General features: G+C 41.1%; 1 protein-coding gene across 3 annotated transcripts in view; it reads left to right on the top strand.

Annotated features, from left to right (window-relative positions):
• Positions 1–1,464: 1,464 nt before the first annotated feature.
• extl3 (exostosin-like glycosyltransferase 3) overlaps positions 1,465–21,153 on the top strand; it is a 35,399-nt gene continuing 15,710 nt past the window's right edge. For 2 of the 3 annotated variants that reach the window (XM_086188896.1, XM_086188894.1), the window contains exon 1: positions 1,465–1,638. The gene's annotated coding sequence lies outside the window, so the exon portion shown is untranslated. Of the gene's footprint in view, positions 1,639–16,252; positions 16,343–21,153 lie in introns of all 3 variants that reach the window. The other variant, XM_086188895.1, reaches the window with a different exon arrangement.

Below are 21,153 nucleotides of genomic sequence, written 5' to 3'. Positions count from 1 at the left end.
ACTAGCGCCCCCCCCCCTCCCCGCAGGACTCATGAAACGGCTCATTTCCTCTGGAAGAGGACGTTACTCCGTGTATTGCCGTCATTTGCAGGAAAAATTTAATGAGCGATATCACACTTCAAATTTGTAGATGTACAACTCTAGAAACAAAGTAAAGACAAGAAAAATCGGAGACATACATTTTTGTGTAATTCCATTCTTCTACAATTTCTATAATTTCATTTGACAGATGCTATAATGTGCATTCTTATATATCGTTACTTCAAGGAGCATAGTCAAGGTACATAAAGCAATTCGTAAAATTGTTCATAAAGCAGGTTTTATTGGAAATATGTTAATGATATTTGGTTTTTAATAATGTTAATATGATGTTGCATCCCTCAGTCCAACTTCTGAAACAGTCATCATACACAATAGAAAAGGAATGAGAGTAAACAGGAACTGATAAATTGCATTTGTGTTCATGAGGTGCTTCTCATGTTGGCGCGCTGCTGAGTCGTTCAGAAACTGGATTGCACTTAAAGAATAAGATGGACAAAAAAATACTAAAAAGACTCTTTGCAACTACAGCTCAATTTGAAGCAATGTGTACAAGAATTTAAGTTTGAAAGAAGACAAGAATACTTTAACATGTTTCATTTAATCTAATGAATACATAGCTTGGCGACTTAAAAAAAAGCTTAATTGGACATGTATTGTACACAGTATAAGAGTCTTATATTTCAGGTTGTGTTTAGCCCCTCTGATGACATTTTCCTACATTCCCATGATGATGACATTTATTTTTTGTTCATTAAATTATTTCAGAACAATGTTGGCTTGTATTAATATTTTTGCTATTTTACATATCGCATTTAAGAAGTCAATTTAATAATTTTTGAGCAAAGTGCTGTACATAGAAAAAAACATTCCTTTGCTGTTGATGATGACAGTGATGTTGATTATTATGCTCTTTAAGTATTAAACACAAATTAAATGAACGTGATCATCATTTTTATTAGAAAAGATAACATTTTGGAGTTGAAGCTGTAACGGTAATACTTAGACAATTAGATTAATAAAGTATGCTAATGTGATTATTATTATTATTATTATTATTATTATTATTATTATTATATGTCAGTACAAATAGTAGCCTTAGTAGCAGTAGTTGAAGGAACAGTATTCATTTTGTTGTTGCTGTTGATGATGATGTTGATGATGATGCTGATGATGATGATAACGTTATTATCATTGGTAGTAATACTATTTCATTCAGTATTTCAATAAATATCACAAGCGTTTAATACAAAACGGACTTGACCTTAAACATTTGAACGCGATTGAATATTTTCTGCATTAAAAAAATAAGTTACACCTTGCATTGCTCATTTCAACCGCCAGGTGAAGCGTTTTCACCAGTGTTTTCTGTCCGTCCCGCAAGAGCGAATCAACACGGTTTCCCACAATGCTTTGCTGGTGCTGTTTGTGCAGCCGTCGCTTCAACAATGCAGTTTTTAATGGTGCTGTGAGCGGCACCGTAGGCTTGTCCGGAGACCGGAGTCGCACGGAATCAGCACAGCGAAGGATTTACGGTCTGGCCAACCTACCGGGTGATTGTGACTCGGTTGTTTCAGACGTCCCGGAGTCTGCAACTGGGTGAGTAGCAGCTGAAGCTAACATTGGTTCTTCATTGTAGGAGACAGCAAATTCATTACTGCTAGCAGGTTAGCTAATTGGCCAGATGAGATGTATGGCCCCTTGAATCGCTCCCCTGCAGTCCGTCTCTGATACAATAGCTAGCCACATGTCCCACCATTCTCTTTTAGTCTTCTCCGCGGTTAATTTCACCTGTGACACTATAAGATCCGCAATCTACCGAAGACTTCGGGTAGTTTACTCGTTCCTGTAGCGGCTGCAAGTCGCGAGGGTCTAGTGCTTTGATCTCCGCGGAGACACACGTCAACCAAGCTGGTGGAGTCGGTGCAGGAGTCCGGATAAAACTGCCAGCGCTTGTGGTCAACCACCGGGGTGGTGAAGCCCACACCCCCCTAAACGTGCTCGCTCATCCGTTACAAGTGGAATGTCACGCTAAGTTCAATTTGCAGAAATGTCTATCACTGATGAAGAAATCTTGAGAGCGTCTTAGACGAGGACGATTGATGCTCTGTACAACTTGCTAACTCACAGGCACTGTTAGTTTGCGTTTTCTTCTATTTAAGATTTTTAAATTCTATGTCATAGAGGAGATGAGCAGTTATTGCTGGCATCCACCACAGATTTGACACCTGAAACACTTTTGACATTTTTTAAGCGTCACAACACCAAACTGAACTCATAACACCCGTCATTATTTTTGAGCCTCAGCTTTTCGTAGGTTTACATACTAAAGATAGCACTTGAGTCCAGCTGGGTGTAATTGGCATGGTATTTATTATCAACCACTGACTGACGAGAAAGAGCAGTTTAGCACAACCCTGCTGAAGGATTCTCCATGTCTGCTTTGTTTATTTATCACCCAGTCATGACAGAGGTTATCTGAGGGTAAGTAGCAAGTCTAAATCTCCCTGTTCATTAATTTTTACACAACAGTTCCCCTATAAGTTTGCCACTTGGTGACATTGGGGAGGGAAAACTTGGGGTGACGTCTCTTCCGGCTGGTTGAGTATGGATAGAAAGAGAAACGGAGGTAATGTAGCACAATGCAATTTGCAGAGAGACATGTATAACAGTCGTAATAAAACACTCAGTACCATTACTATTATAGTAATGGCACCACTACAACCACCCCCACTACTACTAGAAAAATGACAATAATTAGCATAGCAGCACTAGAGCGAAGCAGGATCACGGAGGCAGAAGGTGGCAGCGGGCTCAGGTCCAGACTCTGTGGCTTCAGACGCTGAAATACCTGCAGAAAGCAACGAGAGGAGAAAGCACGGAGGTACAGATAGAGCTGCGGCAGCCAAACCTTTAGTCCTCAGTGTTTCAGTTGTGTGTCAAGTAAAAAGATTTGTTTCACGGCTTGCATTTGTCTCATAAATGTAAGCATTTGCTGTTTTGAGGATTTTTTGGATGGGCAAATTAAGCAATTTATCAAAGGAGCATGGGAAATTGTACTGATTTTTTTGGGGGGGGGGGATTCTTGATGTTTTACAAACTAAATGGTTAATTGTGAAAACATCAGATTAGTTGATGAACATAATTGCAGCCCACTAAACAGAAGAGAGACGATGCAGTGACAGCAAAACGTATGGATGAAGTACAGATGAGGGCAGCCCGAAGTGGTGCCCGCATGTCAAGGTTTGGCTTACCGTGCGGTTCTTAGTGGCTCCCCACGTGTAAAAAAAAAAAAAAAAAAAAAGATATATAAATGAATAAAATACCTGTCCTAATGATAAAGTATTAGAAAATCATAATAAATGAACCTCTATTTCTGCTGTTTTCTTTTTCTCTGAGGTTATTTTTTTAATAAACATGTAGCATCTCAAGTTATTAATGATTTACTTTATAAATTAATCAGGCAACATGGACACTTTGCATCAGATTGGCGCAAGTGAAGTAGGAAACTATGCCTTGACTGTTGTTTACAGATAAAAGGCATTTCAACAATACAACATGGATTTTTCCTGTCTGCAAGCCAACATTAACTCTGGGTTCTGGCCCTCTAAAGGCAAAGGTTTTGGCACCTCAGGTATAGATATTCCAGCACCTAGTATGTATCTGTTCCTCTATTTGTTTTGTGGTTTTTAGTGAAAGTAGGGAGCTGAATACTTAAATTGTCCTCTTGAATTAAAATGCTGTCTAATCTGATCTAATCTGTCGTACTAAACTGTGATGAAACCCGACCGTGACATCCGTCGGTTGTGGCAGGTATATTTCAGTGTGCGACCGTTCCGCGAGTGACTCAAGAATGAATGTACGCTTTATTTTTCAACATGACATTATTGTGGATACATATAGTGTTTAGTAATAGTCTACAACTGTGCGGCTTTGCAAATATAAAAAAAAAAAAAGGGGGAATAGAAATCTTGTTTGATATCGTTTTGCTTCAATTTGTCTGTTGAATTATGGATCCAATGAGATGGGCAACCCAGGTTTTAACAGCAAGTCGTTGTTTCAGCTCTAGTTCTGCATATTATGTAGAACAGACAGCAAGCTGTTCTGTATCATTGCGTCACAAAAAAAAAAAATCATATTGCAGAGCCTTAAAATGCAGAGAAAGAGTGAGGAAGAATCATGTCTTTGCGCCGAATATAGGAGGGTACTGAGTATTAGGAATATAAATTCTGAATAACTTAACACTCAGTGTCCTGACCTCAACAGCGGTGAAGTCAAAATGGATCGAACATCTTGAGACCCGAGAGGGGAGGGTTCAGGATGGCACACTTAACTCGGCTCAGCTACAGTATCCCAGCAACCTTTCAGCAGCCTTCATCACCACACAGCCACATCTGCTTATGCAGAAACTGGTAGACGGGGTTTGGCTGTGGCTGCAGTGTTGTTGGCTGCATTCTAAACTTCCTCAGATGCAAAGAGTAAATGGACAGTTTTCAGAGCTGTACACAACATCCCCTGGCTCTGCCTCGGGATTGTTCTCCCCTGTACATATTGTGCCTTAATAATGACTGACGGAGCATTTATAAATCTGTCGTCTTGAAGTTTGCTAATGATGCAGCCATGGTGAGGACGTGTATCTCACAGTGCTGTTGTTATTTTGCTGCTTGCCGCCATGAATCATTTTATCACTGAACGTGTCAAACACTGAGGACATGTGTATTGATTGTAGATGCTCTCAGCCCTCTCCCATCAGCACCGTGACTGATAGCCAGAACATAGAAATAGTGGAATCTTACAAGTACTTGGGTACTATTCAAGCCAATGACCTGACATTTTAGAGCAATACAAGAAAAGCCGTTTTTCTCTGAGGAAACTAAGGCTGAGAGGAGCCTGATGACAAAGATCTTATCGATTTAGAACCTGACCTTGAGGGATAGATATCAGCAGATAAAAGAGAAAGTGAGTGCGATATAAGGTGGTTCTTGTCTGCAGCAGAGTCAATGTGGGATCTCTAAAACAAACAGTTATATAACAAAGCAGAAGCAATCCTGAACATCAGTAACATCAGTTTGAAAGCACCCTTATGTCGGGCATCCGTTAGCTATAACCTCCAGATATTGTAGGAAGACAACGCAACTACCTTCATTGTGTTCGAATTACGAGTTATTTTTATCTCTTTAATCGACCACTTTTGTGGGTTTATTCTGTCTGGTCTTGTGCTACTTGATGTGCTCTAGGTCTTTTGTGCGCTAAACGTATGTGTCCCCACTGCCCCATAACCATTCACCCGACTTGGGACAAATAAAACCATCGATTGATCATGCTAGCATCAATGTGAGTGCTAATGTGAGCTTTCAACACAAGCGCAGCCGCAAGCACGACTGCATGACTCTTGAACCGCTTATATATCAGCATTCTTCCATTTCTGATATATGCACATTTCAGGGTCGAGATATGAACAACAGCCGCTGTTATCTTGTTTATAAAAAGCAAAGCAAAAAAGCGTGTCAGGACTAATGTCGATACAGACATGCCTGAAGTCAGGAGGCTGATGTTATCTTCAGCTGTCCAAGAAAAACTACGAAGCAGCAGCAGCTGAACTTTGCCCCTGTATTGGTTAGATTGGACCGCAGCTGTTGGAAAATATCGACCCTTTTTTTTTTCCCGGAGTACCAGCATTTTTTTTATATGTTTTTTCCAATAAGAAGGGAGTTTTTATTTATTTATATATATATATATATATATATATATATATATATATATATATATATTTTTTTTTTTTTTAAGTGCAGCTGCCCTAAGCACTTCTCGTTGAAATCTCTGACTTTGTTAGGAAAGCCCTGGTACTTTACTTCCGTAATCGACCAAAGACGGGAAGGTTGTTCTTGCCATCTGTTGATACCAAATTATATAAATGTTCCTGGTGATGTGTGCATCAAGTCACTCCCTGACTTACAGCTGCCACAACCTGTATTGGCAGCTGCCATCACCTGGGACCTCACGTACAAATGGTGTGCACACTTGGGCTGTGCCATATCATGTCACTACGACACGAGTATAAATTTTTACTTGATGAAGACCTATATGATGACGTGTTGACGCACAGCCCTCAGCGTGTCTCCCATGCTACATATGGAAGTTGTTACAAAACAAATGATGTGCAAAGTATGAAAGAAAATTCTGAAGGCTACGCGTGGAAACATGACAAATGTTGTCCACCATTTGACGTAGAAACAACACCATCCAGTGCAGCAGACTATGAAGGCACGCGAGAGGGAGAATGCAGCTGGTGGTGATTACGCCACATATTACACACACTTTAGGCCTAGTATTGTGAGGATACGTTGTCAGTCCTCACGGTTGTAAAAGAGGGCTCACTAAGTGGCCCAAACCCAAGATAACACATCTCTGGTACAAAGGACTTTTCCTAGACATCCTTGCCAGAGATACATGAAGAATTCCTTGACAAGTTAGCAGCTATCTTATCTTTTTTTTTTTTTGCCTCAAACACAGACGTGGTGAAAACGAGGCCCAGTACAGGTCCAGGACAGCTGGATGCCGCACAGCTCACAGACACACTTTTTTTCCTACCCCCGAGAATTGCACAGGCGAAACTATTGTGAATGAATGATTTTAGCGAGTTTGTTTAGCTGTGGCATCTTGAAAAAACAGGCATTCAAGTATGTTGCTTCAAATTTCCCTGAAATATCACGATATGATTTGAAAGCCCCTAACTTACACTCTCACTCTTCCGGGCTCACATTCGGATGGAGGGTGGGTGATACGACTGTGAGAGCATTTGGACGTCCATGCCAGCTTCATGACTGTGTTGGTGATTTGTACGTTGAAGACACAATGAAACGCTTAACACGATCGGGTCTGCAGTTAAATAAGTCGATTTAAATCAACAGTAGCTTTCACTTACAAAAGGATATGAAAAGAGACCTCAGTGATTTATTTATTTAGCCAGCCGTGCTGAAGAGCTCATCAGCCCCTTCATATGTCTCTGTGCCTTGTCATCACTGAGCTGTGTGTGACGGGATCATCTGGAATACCAGACTGGTACATTTGCAGAGCGAACTGGTTTCCATAATGTAACAGGAGCTCGCAGCTGCGCACACACTGATACGAGCGCACCATCCAAGGATGAATTTGCCTGTTAACAGAAAGAAATTTCGCTCCATCAACGCGCAGATAATACAGGATGTGAAAACACGTGTTGATAAATACTGAGGCGAGGTGGTCTGGATCAGCCCACCAGTCATTAACACACAGCATGCTAGGGGGATTGGATTCAAGCTGGCAGGATGCATAGTGGGTGGCTTCTTCATCAGTAATTAATTTGTTAAGAAATTAGATTCCTTTTAAGTGCTCAGAGCATGTGCACCATCGAAAATCACACAGCGTTAATTAGAGACGAGTCCATGCTTGCCAACAAGATTGTCGTTTCCTTCGGTCAACAATTACATGAGTAAAGTTGCCATAGTTAAGATAGTCTCACCTTTCCCCGGGTACACCGCTGCATTCCGATCTATAAAAATTGGAAATGATGTAAGTAAACATATTGTTGAGCGAAACCTTATGCCGCTGTAAGTCATCTTTGTAATTAGAATAAGAGCGTGCACGCAATGTCCAATAAAAATAGAGAATTCTAGTGCGAGTACTACGGGTGCGTGGTTCTAAACTGTCGCGAGGAAGCTCATGGGAGAGAGATGAAGGATGTGCAGGCAGAAAAAAAAGGACCATCTCTAACATAATAGCTTCAAATTACCACGTCAAAATACAAAGTAATGTTTTACAATAGTGAGCTGAGTTTTTTTTTTTCTTTCTGATTCTTCAATGCATAAAAAGTGGTGATGCTTTAGATATGTTAACCGGACAAAGAAGCTCTGTGAGATCAGAAGTCTTGATGCTGCCTCTGACGTCACGGGTGCTTTATTTCTGTTCACTTGACATTATTCACCCCGAGGACACGGCTGCTCTGGGGGCTTCTGCTTCACATAGACTTTTATATTGGACCAGTTTCCAGGCTGTACAGCTGTGCAATATTGTTGTTGTTTTTTTTGGGGGGGGGCGATTTTTCAGCTCGCCTCTGTCATGATGTATCCTGATTGGGAAGGGAGGGGTGGTACATGTGTAGGGCCTGTTTAGCACGCTGAAATATGGGCATATAGAGGGCGGAGGGGCCTGTGTGCTCAATTTGGTGTTGACTGAGATATACAAAGGGAAGGTTCTTGGATTAATGTGTGCGCACTGCGTTATGTGTCTACAATTTCGTGTTTGTATGTACCTTTTCAGATTTAAACCTAAGCCGTGTTTAGTATGGAATCCAGGTCCCAGATCTTGAGGGCGACTGGATGGGCATCCGCTGGTTGATGCTCCTAATGTAAAAACAATGTCAAACTAATGGATGATTACAGTAAAAACAAAGCCGACAGTAGGTCATCAACAACGCTCGTTTTGCCAGAATTTTTCATTGTCACAGAGCCATGCCGATATTTTCCCTGTCAGAAAAGCAGAAGCCTAATGACAACACCCGCATTTGACGACCCTTTAACAACGATAAAACCGGAGCTGCCTCATGAGCTGGCAGAGAAAAAAAAAATACAAAGAACAACAAAACATGTCTTAATATTGGCTGTCAACAGACTACTCTTTGAATAAACATTTAATGAGGCACTGCTGATTAACCTGTTGTTGTCATCATTAAGAACACCGCCGCTGCCGCTGCTGTGCGAGTGCACTGTCTCAGGTGGGCCCTAATGATAATAATGTCAAATATTGTAATTTTTGTCATATTTGATACTCTTGTTTTGTGTGGTTGCATTAGATAGACACAAACAAATACAAATGCTATATTTTTTTTTGTTTATTGTTTACAAGAAAAACTAACAAAACTAAATCCTTGACAGTTTCAATATGTTAGTTCTTAACATTGTTTGCACCAAAGTCAACAAATAACAGAGAATGTGTTCAAAACTGAACAAAACATAGTAAATAAATCATCACATCATCAAATTAATATTTAGTAGTCCTGCCATTAACACGCATTAGAGTTCGAATCCTGGCTGGCATGTTCCCCATGAGCCTTTCACACTGTTGAGGGGCAATCTTGTCCAATTCTTCTTGAATTACTGCTTTTAATTTTTGAAACAGACCTTTTGATAATCCACCACAGATTGAGCTGGCCCCTCCAAGATCTGGATACGTTGCTCCTGCAGCCAAGTTCTACTGGCCCTGGTTGTGTGGCAAGGGACATTATCTTGTAGAGACACCCAGTTTTGACCTCAACTGAACAGTGCAGAAGGGAGAACTGGGGTGTCAAGAATGGCACAATACTTGGCGAACTTCAATGTGCAGTCACAGACAGTGAGATGACCAACACCAGCAGCACTCATGTGTCCCCAAACCATGATACTGCCTCCACCATGCTTGACAGTAGTTACTGTACATGCTGGAGATACCGCTTCGCCTGGCCCTCTGCGTACCCTCACGTTAGCAAGAGGAAGATAAAGCTGGAAACTGGACTCATCTGACCACACAATTGTCTTCCAATTCCCGGCTGTCCAGTTCTTGTGTGCTTGGGCCCAACAATGCCAGGCTAACTTCTGTCTCTCATTGATCAGAGGCTTCTTGACAGCCTTGGACCTTAAGCCGTGATCTAAAAGTCGGCCACGTACTGTGCAGGTGGAACACTGGCCACCAGTGGGGTTTGACCACTTATGCTTAAGCCCCTGTGATGTCATTCAGCGGTTTTCCCTGCACATGCGGATCAGGATGCGGTAATTTCTTGCTGAAGAAACCCTTGGACAACCAGATGTTGGTTTGTTTTCCAAGCTGTTGGTTTGTCTGTATTTCCGCAGAGTATCCGACTGCTGAAGGACTGTATCTGCACTTCCTGGCTATCTGGCGGCAGCTGTACCCTTCCTGGCCGAGAATCTGTATCTCCAGGCGTGTTTCCTGCGTTAGGTCCCTTGTTTTAGCTATTTTTGTCTCTGAGGAACTTACAAATATGCTGGCTTTATATAGACCCAAAGCACGGCAACAAAAAAAATTGTCTTTGAATAAAAAGGATGACGTTCATTATTGGGTCACTGGTAATAAAATGAACCAGTATTCAAAATTTCTGATGTATTTTTATGAAACCAATCAATTTTAAGTTTTTAATGGCTTGTTAGGATTTTTGTGTGTGTGTGTTTTGGTTGTGACTGTACTAAAAAATTGCACTTGAAGACGTAAGAGTGATTCTTAATGCAATACTTCACAAATACACGGGGTGTTTGCAAAAAATGTTTCCCCACCACTCTATGAATATTCATCCATTTGTGAATCACCAAATGGAGCCGCTGCTGCTGCTGCTTCCTCTCAACTCGCATCTTGCAAACTCTCCTGCTCTTGTCTGAGAAACCACTGAATTTTAGCTCCACTCGAATAGCTGAGGCTTGCTGGTATGGAACGACGTCTTGTCTAATGAACATCCGCTTCAAGAGATGTAGAAAAGTTAGGCTTAGGACAGCTTGTTCTGTCATTTTTACTGAATCACAGCAGGATGGATTTGAGCGAGAACAATTTCTGACAAGAACAGTTGTAGCAGCTTGTAAGAAAAGCCAGTTGGCAGGGCGAGCTTCTCTTTTGGTACAGTTAGCATCTCTCTGTAGCATGCCTGCCGGTTAAGCTGCAGGATTTCTTCGTAAATTCTTTTTCCAAGAAAGAACATTCCCTCAAATAGAAGCTTTCCTGCCAGTGGTTAGGAAACATCACTTCACGTTAAAGAACTTCTGCAATAACTAAGCCACTGAACTGAATGTAGTTTGTTTCAAGCGTTTGCAAAGAGATGCATCAATGCCTGCACAAATTCCTGCCATTTATTATCATTGACATTAAACCTCATGACATTTCAATGAGCTCCACCAACAAAAGTTAAGGTGGTCTGAATACCTCCATTGACGCTCGGATGAAATATCCTATGGGGTGCTATATTACAATAATTTTTCCACGTCGAGGGCTAATCACCCTGGCTGCCTTTGCTGCAATCCATCAGTGTCAAGAGGAGGAGGCTTCCGGGGCTTCTGGCAGCTGTTGTCAGGCTGAGTCGATCTGTTGTGGTCTAGGCCAGTCTGTGCAAGAGGGGTAGAGAAAATGCTCTCAGGAGGACACAGCAAGCCCGGCTGCTGCCGCTGTTATGGCAAGATAACAAGATTTATTTGTGCAGGATTTCAGGGCTTGTGTGCAAATTTTTTATGTTAACGTCAAACTGTTTTCTCTGTAAATACTTGCAAGGGAATGTCTGGTTTGACAGAAGGTGAAAGGATTTTATGAATGCAGTATTAATGAAATGATAAGAGAGCTAATTATGATCAGACTTTTAACGGTTTTGAACCCGTTGTCTGAATACTTGGGAGCTGAACTATTGAATTTTGACAAGACGAAATGATAAATCACTGTATTGAGAACACAATCTTTAATTTTTTGGTTTTTGAGGTGATGATATGCAGCTATTAGTAGAATCAATACCGTTGGGGGCAGTCACTTATCATGTGGCCCTCTACTGCCACATGCTTATCATATCCATGCCGACGACATAAAAATTGCAGTTACAGTCAGAGTACACTGAAGATATTCACGCTAACAGCATCAAAGTGATATACATTCAGCTTTTTCATGGAATGAGGACAGCACTCAAGTGACTTTAAATCACTTCTGACTTTTTCGCCAGACATGAGTTGTTTGTTCAGTTGTTATCCCCCCCCCCCCCTCTCTCTCTCTCTACGTGATTATCATTGCTTTCAAACTAGTGCTATTTATGGATTTAGCCGAAACGTTGATATTGCAGGGCTGGCACAGCATGGTGGTGTTGCTGCGAGTGGGAGTTGGCTCAGACCTCACAATTAGATTCAGTCATCAAAGCAAATATTTATATACTTCCATTTGTGGCCTATTTGGAATGCGCAGCTGCTCGCAACTTTTTGAGGGCAGACAGAGGGGAAAAGCACAATAACTTATTTGTTGGCGTATGCTGCCTGTGATATACAGATGTCTCACTGTACTGAGAGAATGTTGTTTTACATGATTCATGATTTTGTTCCATTCATATGAGCCAACATGTAGGATCCCATGACCGGACACATGATTGTTACTTTTAACACGTGTTTGTGAGGCCATAATGTCCGCTGGGAGGAAGACCCGCAAACATTTGTTTTAGTATTTTATTTGCAATAACTTTAAGGCCGCATGTACAGGTTACAGCAGCTGTTGTCTTCATGGTGTGTGTGTGTGTGTGTGTGTGTGGGGGGGGGGGGGGGGGGGCTGTAAAACCATCTGTTAGCTCCCAAACACATTTGAACCAAGTTGGTGCTGGTAAGTTTTTGTTGTTGTTTTGGTTATAACACCAATAAAGTTCCTAAGTTAAGATTGATAATAAAAGAGTGGGCCTGTGCGATATGCAGAAATAGAATCATGCAGATATTTAGGTACCACTCTACAATAAGTTCCCCCTTTTAAAGGATTAATAGATGGTAAAAAGTGTTATTACCATCATAAACATATAGTAATAGTTGTAAATGACTTTTAACCTAATTTCCCACACATCAATGCGGATGCAAGGCGAAGTTGCGCTACTATTTGTTTAATCCATTTAGGTTAAATAGGTCATCAGATCTTGCTACCTAGACGGATAAAAATGCAGTAACATAGTAACCTTCTTCTTGCCAAATAGTGACCCCTTCATTGAGTTATAGCAAATTATGGTACAGGTCATTTATAACTGATAATTAACGATTTATGAAGTGTTTACAACGTGATTAATGCATTTACAACCATTTATGAATCCTTCATAGGGGGGAGACTTATTTTCAATGATCAATTTGAAATTCATCGACATGATTATCGCTTCATGTGACCCGCAGAGGTCTATCTGTAATACCAGGATGACTTATTTGTGAGCGCACGCTGTGATTCTCTTTCTCGCAATGCAAAATTGCTGCTCTGGCAATTTGGATATTGCAATTGGCCATATTGTGACTTTTCACAAATATTTTGATCAGTTGTGTTCTGCCAGCTCCAGCTAAAACATATCCTAATTGCAAATGAATTACTTGAAGCTGTCCACACCTTTTTTAGCTAATGATGCAAAATTTAGCCAAGTGGAAGACATTTTGAAGAAATATTTACATTTCAGTATTGAAAAGGCTTCAAATGACCCTCAACCTCCTAAGTACATTTCACTTGTAATGAATGAGAACATGAATCACATTCTTATCACCACATCATTTGCTGATGGCTTTATTTGACCTCCGCTTTTCGTCAACTTTGCGTAACTGTCTTGAACGAGATCTAGCCATCCATTACTCTTCAGGCTGGATAATACACCCTTAATTCCAGGACAAGGCTGCTGTACTGGTTTTGCGGTTGGCTTTAACCTGTTAATTCCAGTGGGTTAAAAGGTGATGTAATAGTGACAGTGATGTTTTTCTTCTCTTGTACTTCAATGCACTCTAGGCCTGAAAATCTTTTGTGCTGGATACATCTTCAAAACCAACGTACACTGCATGAACTCCTTGGCTGCATTCTCCACATACTCTTATTGAAAGTCAGGTTTTGATGGACACTGTACACCCTGCAGCTCTGTCTGAGATGTTGGCACTGTGACAGAAGGACAGTTGTTTCCTGCGACACACGAGAGGTTCTGTGACTGTGAACGTGACATGTATTTAATCAACAAAGAAAGGTTCCTTTCCGGAATACAACCACGCTGCTTCTTCTCGTTCTTCCTGTCTGGGACCAAGTGTTGACACATAGAGATGTTCTTACATCTGTGACGGCTGTATTTCGCGTCAACTCCTGACAAGGAATGATTAAAACCTGGCTGTCTAATTTAGCTTGGTCCTGCTCTTCCTAATGGCGAGACATTGTCTTATTAAATGTCCCATGGTCTTGGTCGTTGTGAGGCTCCTATTTTAATGTAACGGATCGCAAGGAGCAAGATTTCCCGGAGGTGCGCCTGGTTGGTTAAAAAAAAAAACAAAAAACCAACCACTGAGGACTGAGGTGAGATTCTAACTATGAAGCAATAAATACGAACCTGAATTTTGTGAGGTTTATGCTAATATTTTGAAGGAGGGGAGACAGAGCAGATTCATGGTGGAAACACTGAAAACGTAGCAAAGTGGTGAAAGTTGAGAATGATTAGAAAACAAAATATTTTAGTTTACAGCTCATGCCAAGGGTTGTGTGATAGGCATGTTGGACAATTCTCCTTAGCCTCCTCTATCCTGTTTCAGCTCTACCTCAAGTATTTTTGGAGTCACAAACTGTTAAATGAGAACCATGTGGCAGCTTGTAATTAGATCTTTGGTAATGAAGGGGTCAAATAACAGTTCAAGCGCAGAAATTCCCTCTGAAACAGGACTTGACAGTGTAGTGCGTGCGTCACAAGACTCACAGACATACCATTGGACAGGAAGTGCTACTTAGTAGATGGGAATCTCATCTCAATTTTGGCTTCCAAAAATTTTGTTTGGGGTTTTCCACATCAAGAGATCAACATGCGATGGGATTCCCAGAATATTTGGCCCTTTTTCTAGGATTTTATTCAGTTGTGACACAAGAGTGAGGGAATGAATTGAAGTTTCTGAATGGCAAAAACAAAACGAATGAGTTTTTCTTCAGCCATTGACGAGGAGGTGTTAACCCTCGGTGCTATTTCAAAGATTTTTACACTCCTCAGAGAAACAAGACAGGGCAAGTCTAGTTAAGACAGGACAGTTAACAGTTTCAGCCTTTGGAGCAAACAGAAATCCTCTGACTCCTCACAAAGACTATATCTACATTCCAACGGCTTATTTTTAACGGAATTTGTGTCATTTTTAATCGAGACCACCGTCCTTTAAAAACCCTCTTTCCAGTTAGCAACAGCCAACATCTGGTAGAAACAGAGCGACTGGCTGCCCAAATCATTCTTTTATGCTCACGTCAGCCCACACCATAACAGAAACGCCGCTGTTAAAGAGACCTAATAGATCTAAATATATCTGACTGAAAGTTGTCATCTCTGCTTCTACACAGCTCTGGTCTCTGCTGCTACGGTCACTGGTAAAAACAGATTCTTTACAATTGAGTTAGGCTGCTGAGGTTCCGTATCCAGCCCTGGTCTCATTTAAGATGAAAGATGCAGCCGTCTGATACTGATCCTGAATATGGCTCTGATATTGAGTCAAATAGCTGGCCCACATCCATCGACCAAGCATCAGATCTGATCAGTGGACGCATCCCTCCTTAAGTCAGTTTAGCTTCATAACATGTAGTATAGTTATATGTGGGGTCTACGGCGTAGGTGATTGTGTTGCTTCATCTGCTTCCTACAATGGCAACTGTGACAGGGAAAAGTTTTGGAGCCAAACTCAAACCAGAGGCAGACAGGAGGAAATGTGACGTTGCGAGGCGAACCGGTGACATCTGTTAGAGTTAGCTATAACGCCATATGCAGTTCCAGGGAGGTGCACAGCAGGTCACGCTGTATTCTGTAAGTTAAAGCACAACTATGAATCAGATTTTTTTACTCATACGATCCTATGGCAGCCAGATAAATACACTTGTCCTGGCATTGAAGTATTCTTTATAAACATTTTTAATAAAATTTTCAGCAAGGGCAGCAATCCTTGAGTTAGAATACACCAAGAAGATCCTGAATAGATAAAAATTCATATATTTGATGTTTAAACCAGCTAGCGATCCTCTTCGTATAAGCAACAACACTTAGAAGGTAGTCTAACGCTGCTTTGTGCTCCACATCACCGTTCTTGCATTTGAATGTTAACAATCAAAGAGTCTATTGTCTGACATGTCTTCAGAAACGTTTTTTTTAAAATATGAAACTATTGAAATTTTGATTCAAAAAATTTAATCAGGGGCCTTGGCCTTAGCCAAGCCTTGGCCATCAGAATATAGAAGGAAACTTTGAGTAAATTAACAGCGTTAACCTGAAGGGTAGATACAGCAGTTATTTATTTAGTGTGCTGTGACTCTGGCAAGGAAAATAAGTGGAAATGAAAAATGTCAAAGTATCCCTTTTAGTGGTTTTGGTGGGGTTGTAGCTCATTATAAAAATGTATGAGCTGCTATGTGCTCAAAAAATGGGTTGGTGGGGGGGGTCCTATGTGTCCCCATGTCTACTCTGACTCTAATTGGCTGTCACATTTGCACTTCTCCCCAACAGAGTGAGCGTCGCTCCTCGCTTCACTCCTGCAGGGCGGCTCATGTAGCCGCGGAGGCGTCCCTGACGGATTAGCAGTCACTGCAATAGCCGGTATGATGCAATTTGTGTGCTGTCACTGAAGATGGTTGACAGACGGTCATGCCACCACACTTGGCACGTTTATTGTACATGTAATCGTCCTTTAAAACATGCCTACAAGGACACCTTTTTAGAATTACTCCCCTGTGTAATATTTGTCATATTGCCGGGGCCCCATCTGTCATTATGAACTCATTCCTTCTGTTTTCCTTCATCTTGCTCTCCTTCTCTCTGTCTCTCTCTCTCTCTCTATCTGCTCAGGCAAAGTCATATTCAGCAAAGTTATGAATACAGGCATCATTCAAGAAAGTCGTGTGGCAAACAGTGAGGCATTTCGCGGTGTGCTCTCTCACTTTCACTGCACACGCGTGCGTGCACACAGACACACACATACACACACACACACACACACTCACAGATTAAAAGGTCATCACCCTGTGTTGGAGGTGGCCTCCATGGAGTGAGATGTTAATTGCTCCTGAGTCAGGTCGTTATCACTCCGATACTCTTGATGGCCATATTGGCCTCATATTCATCTTTGTGGTGGTTGAAGGTAATAAAAGAGCAGAAAGCAGCACCCAGTGGCAGCCCTGTAAAGTTTGTTATTGCTATTGAAACTTCATAAAAGCTCTCAGTTCATCGTGAGTAAACCACATTATTAGTTTTGACAATAGCAGCTGCTAAGGGCGTGTTTCCACTGGCTCACTTTGGCTCGGGTGGGGTGGGCTCAGGTCTGTTTGGCCGCATTTCCACTGGCCCCAACACGGTACTAACCGTTACCATTTTGGTCCCTGCTCTGCTGGGGTTCCAAGCAGGGACTAAAATTTGACATAAACACATAGCGGGGTGCTGATTGGGTAACTTACCTGCTTCCATCGTCTACTTTTTATCTTCTTGGCCTTGGCCGAAAATTGGTGGATGACTTGGTGAAGTCTTTCATACTTTTCTTGGGTGTTCTGTTTCGCCACGTGAAGCCTTTCCTGTCTGTTGTCCTTTACTTTTTAGTTAAAGTAAAAAACACTGACCGAGTTACAGGCGTAACACTGCCTCCATGTCGTCCATTGTTGTTGTTGTGTCGCACACAAATAATACCGGGGATCTCTTGGCTGGTGAGTCCACCCATGCTGACGTGGTACCCAGTGCTAGTGGAAACGTGTCCATACCGAGCTGTACCGAACCGAACCGAGCCGGAGTGAGTCAGTGGAAACGTGCCCTAAGATGGCACCTTGATAGAAAATCTCCCCTGACTACTAGGATTCCATTAACTTGACGAACTGGATTTAAGACTGAAGATAAAACATGGATAAGGGCGAGACTTCATTGTGAGATAGGCTGAGCAAAGTAAAAATCTAACGAAATTGCACAGAACGATGAAACACACGGAAACCAGAGTCGGGAGTCCTCCCCAGTTAGCTGTAGCTCACCAGCTAATGATTTTGTAGAAGAAGGGGAAGCTAACATGGAAGCGAGCCTGAAAATGATTCTCGCTGGGATAAAAGATTTCCGACAAGACAATAAGCAACAACTCCAGGAAATCAAAGAAGAGATCAACAAAACCCAAAAGAGATTGGACGAAGTAGAAGAGCGTGTTTCAGACACAGAGGAGGGAGTTCAGTTGCTAGAAGAAGTGACGGAAGAGCTGATAAAACTTCAAGCCTACCTGGAAGAAAGACAGGAGGACCAGGATGGGAGATCTGGACGAAACAACATCAGAATCTACTCCATTCCGGAGGGGTCAGAGAACGAATCTTCATCAATGATAGTTTGTCGGAAAACTGCTGAAACATGGCTTGTCTCTGATGGAAGATGTGGATCTCCATATCGAACGGGCACACAGGGCACTGGGACACAGGCTGAAAGAGGGAGCACCTCCGAGATCCATCGTTATCAGGTTTCTGAGCGACAGGACAAAAGAGGAAATCCTATGAACAGCGCGGCAGAAAATGCGGAAAAATAAACAAATTAATCTGGACAATGATTACGTACCGAGTGTGTTGAAGAAAAAGGCAACAGTACATGGTAGCAAAGAGGTTTCTGACGTTAAGAAGGAGCAGAGTTCAAGATACGGCTGAGTAGAAAATGATCACCCAAGTATTGTTTACAAGGAATCCGACTATAGAATTGGACGTCTTTGATTTATTGCCTTATTGATTGAGAAGCAGCGGGAGCTCCTCACTTCCGTGTCATCCAATGAGTGAGCTTTTAAAGATGATGCTGAGGGCAGATGCTGCCAAAAAAAAAAAACATATTTTCTGTGCAAAGTTTCTTTTACTTTAATTTTATTTAGTTACCAGAGTGCCTAACTGAGGGTGATCGATACGTCGGGGTACATTTTTGACATTATGGATGAGATTCCTGCTGAATCGATTACAGAAGAGAAGAGATTGGACGCCACTGTGCAGAAGAGAGGCTTTCCCTCTCTGGGGCCGCACTTAAACACTGAATACAGGGTTTGTCTTTGAACCCCACCTTTGGAATATCCTAATGAACATTCTGAGTGTAAGAGCTCCAAACCACATCAGTTGTTTTGTTCACACGTTCACTGCAGTTCAGAGCAGAAATAGAGATTCAACACAAACTTCGTCTAAAAACTGGGAAACGTATCTTCGTCATGGTACTGGCAAATAATACTTTGAAAGTGGTCCCCTTCAATCTTAATGGAACACATCATCCGATAAAGAGAGGCATGATATTATCAAAACGGAGAGGGGAGGGTGCTCAGGTAGCATCTATCTGAATCTGAACATGCAAAACTGAGAAGAGAAGGCTTCAAATATGTATTTCATTCCTCCTATAAATCAGGACATAGAAGAGGATCTTCTTACTTCAAATAAATCCAATATGAACACGTCAGAGACTAAAGGTAAAGACGGCTGATACGTAATGATGGAGGGAGGGACTGTTGGGCTGATGGCATATGTGCTCCTCTTGGGAGGGATAGGACCTTTTATAAAAAATGATTGGAGATGATGTCTGCTGAAGCTCAGGGTGTGCTTATATGTGGAGATATGAATATGAGATCATCAAAAATGGAACCTTCCACCTCTAATTTAGTACATAATAAAGGAAGGAAGTTGTTATATAAACTGAAGAAACAAAAGGCAGACGCCGCTATTAATAACGTAATAAATAATAATAAACTGACGTTTGCTTTAGAACTACAGTCGGAGGAATCGAGATGGCGGATTCAGTGACTAATATATCTATATCTATATCTATATCTCTCTCTCTCTCTCTCTCTCTCTCTCTCTCTCTCTCTCTCTCTCTCTCTCTCTATATGTATATATATATATATATATGTATATATATATATATATATATGTATATATATATATATATGTGTGTATATATATATATGTATATATATATATATATATATATGTGTATATATATATATATATATGTATATGTATATATATATATATATATATATATATATATGTATATATATATATATATATGTATATATATATATGTATATATATATATATATATATATATATATATATATATGTATATATATATATATATATATATATATATATGTGTGTGTGTGTATATGTTAATTTAAATAATGATCATGGAGAACCAAACTGCTTTAAGTACCTTTATTACAGACTATTAACTGTTGGGACAACTTCTGTTGGGACAAGTTCTGTCAGCAAATACTGATGGGAAAATGAGGAAGTGTGACATTCGTTGTTCAAATGTTCCTTTTTTCACACTGTAAAATGAAAGGTTGAGTAATAGATGGGAGAATGTAAAATATAAAAAAAGAAATGAAATGACGATGCAGAATGAATTCACCGTACAGCCTGAAATGAGATCAGATGTAGAGGATTTTAGCAGTGTTTATCCCCGCTAACAGTGCTCTTCAAATGTTTAATATCGCTTGTTTGTTTTCTTGTGATGGTGATGGATTATGTTTACAGGCAGATGTGTCTTGCTACTGATGACTTGTCTCGTCCGGCTGTTTTTTTTTTCTTTCCCCGTATCGCCTGAGTTACCTCAGCTGTTGGGGCTGAACAGGGTTTGGTTTCTGTCTGGATTTAATGCTCTGCTCATTTCTGATCTTCCCTCTGATCTCCAGTAACGGACAGCAAGATGTGCAGTAACGCAGCGTGCTCTCCCCGTAGCAGGGGGCGATTTTTCTCTCTCACTGAAGAGTTCATCATGATATTGTTTATCTGCTGGGGGGGAGGGAATTGCGCCTTCAGTCATTCTCCTCTGCTGAGATGAAAATGACCAACGATTTCCTAAGATAAAGCCTTCATCAAGGCGTTGCTCTGCCAGTCTGCACCTCAATTTTTTTTTTTTTGGGGGGGGGGGGGGGGGAGTGCGCTCCTCTATGCACAAACAAAGTAGGAACCTATTAAAGTTTCAGGTAGGTCAGATTAACATCACACAATTCTCCCTTTTTTTTAATTATTAACATTGAGGTATTTACCCTGAGTGCCCTCGAGATTAAAGTTTGCTCTGTAAGCATTAGAAAAGTCTCCACAGACGACCGGCCTGCCTGATTTAAACAAAATGACTGTTACAGCAGCAAAGGCGGTGTTGAAATCTCATCGTTGTACGCTGGCTATTGTGATGAATTCATAGTATATTTGGAAACAAATCAAAACTTTGCACGAACACAAAACAAAAGCAAATGAAAAATGCTTTGTATTAAATGCCTTCAAAGCTTGCAGTACAATACATGGATATAAACTGAAAGTGGTTATATGTCTTTTGTGCTCAGCCGGTCGAAACTAATAATAATTTCAAAGTCTCCCATTTTTTTTTGACTTCGTCACTTGACATGCCGCTGCACAACCCTCCCA

The sequence above is a fragment of the Aulostomus chinensis genome, chromosome 20, assembly GCF_037954235.1.
Source record: "Aulostomus chinensis isolate RoL2024-O1b breed Wild chromosome 20, RoL_Achi_v1.0, whole genome shotgun sequence".
In the NCBI taxonomy this organism is placed as follows: Eukaryota; Metazoa; Chordata; class Actinopteri; order Syngnathiformes; family Aulostomidae; genus Aulostomus; species Aulostomus chinensis.
This window is presented reverse-complemented; position numbering and strand designations above follow the sequence as displayed.